Source organism: Merops nubicus, unplaced genomic scaffold (genome assembly GCF_000691845.1).
Source record: "Merops nubicus isolate BGI_N331 unplaced genomic scaffold, ASM69184v1 scaffold15133, whole genome shotgun sequence".
NCBI classification, from domain to species: Eukaryota; Metazoa; Chordata; class Aves; order Coraciiformes; family Meropidae; genus Merops; species Merops nubicus.
In genome coordinates this window covers 10,606-12,245 of record NW_008599379.1, presented here as the reverse complement: position 1 = coordinate 12,245, position 1,640 = coordinate 10,606, and the positions used below count along the sequence as shown (strand labels likewise).

The 1,640-nt window shown below is 34.3% G+C and overlaps 1 protein-coding gene across 1 annotated transcript in view; it reads left to right on the top strand.

Moving 5' to 3' along the window:
• Positions 1-1,640, top strand: part of LOC103770093 (armadillo repeat-containing protein 2-like) — a gene marked incomplete at its 3' end in the record, with an annotated part of 27,372 nt that overhangs the window by 15,884 nt on the left and 9,848 nt on the right. The gene's annotated exons all lie outside the window — the stretch shown is intronic.

Sequence of the window (1,640 nt, the reverse complement as noted above, 5' to 3'; positions counted from 1 at the left end):
CTACACGAAAGTGAAAAGATAACAAAGAAGCAAAAGTGTCTGTAACTAAAATTAGTTGGTAGCATGGTAAAGATACATAAAGGTTTTTTATAATATCTCACAAAATTCATAGATGGTACATATTCCCTAAAGATAAGCCTGCCCACCAGTCATTCTCATTTATGTACATATTCAGTGTATTCTTTTTCTGAAAATAGTGAGAGTTCCGGTTAAGCTGTTTAACTTAGGAGGATGTTTCCCAAAAGTACAGATAGTGCTGTGAATACCAGTAGTACAACAATCTGCTTTTCTACTCATGTAGGTCTCTAAACTAGTTTAAGAGAAACATTTAAGAAATCCTATGTTCCAACTCAGATTTTTTTCAGACTTTAACATGGTCTTACCCTTTATCTCACACATGTGGTATTTCTGTCTGATAAGTGTTCAGGCTAACACATCCTTTGCTTCAGTGTCTTTTCTATTCAGCTGCTTTTGTTTCCTACAAAACCTGTAGGATTGATTTGTTGAGATTTCTCGGACTTATCTTGTGGATTTATATTTTAGGTGAAGAGGCACACACAGGACACAGTTACAAAACTCTTTTTCTGAGGAAAGCAAACCTAAACATCCATAGAGTGAGATAATGTCACCTTATCTACATCTAATTATGGAGATACTGATTTCTGAATCCATCTGAGTTAGTATTAGGTGACTAAAGTTATTATTCTTTTCCTTATCCAGTGTCCTTTCAGGTTATAGTCTTGATTTCAGGCATGACTGAACCTTGTTAAATAATTGCTTAGACTTTCAAAGTTTGTAGGACAAAGTATTCACATAAATGGAATCAAATTTTGTTTACCATTAATATGCTGAACTGTATTTAATGTGTACTGTAGAAACCCTCTTTCTGTGTTACAAATGTCAGTAGTTTAGAGTACAGAGCACTAGTCCCTTTTTTTCTTTTAAAAAACATTGCTTCCCCAGAGGAGTATGAATTTCTGTGTATGAGCTGAAATAATTTCAAGATCTTTTGTGTAAGCATTTGGATTTTGGAGCACTTAAATCCTCATGCTGTAAAAAGAGAGCATTATTTGCTGTTAGCTATAATGGAGCAAGTGTTCCTCTGTAATGTGATTGCTTGGGCAATTTTTGACTGATCACAGTGAGCTATCCAGTCCTTTTTGTAGGCAAATGATCTTACAAGACCTTTGTCTTTTATTCTGTCTCCATCTGTTGATGGGATGACTTACATCTTCTGTGTGGACTCATAGACAGGATTTAGGTGCCAATCCAGCAAACTACTTAAACAACAGTTTAACTTTAAGCCTTAGAGCAACTAAATTAAAAGGTTAAAAAAAAATTGAAATAACATTGCTAACACACTACTGTTACCTTTAAAAGGAAATTTAGATTAGGTTGTATTGATATATGAACTATAAATGGAATAAGGAGTGTTAAACATACGCTGAGAATAGAAACCATAGATTAAGACCTTTGTCTTTAGTATAGAATTTAAAGGAGGAAAGATTCCTGTTCAATAGCAAAGAGAGTCTATATCTTCTATGCTTCTTTTAGATCAGCACTGCTTGACTGTGTAGTTTGGCAAACAGAACAGATTTATCACAGATGTATGTAGTAGTTCCCTCTGGCCCAAGAAAGAC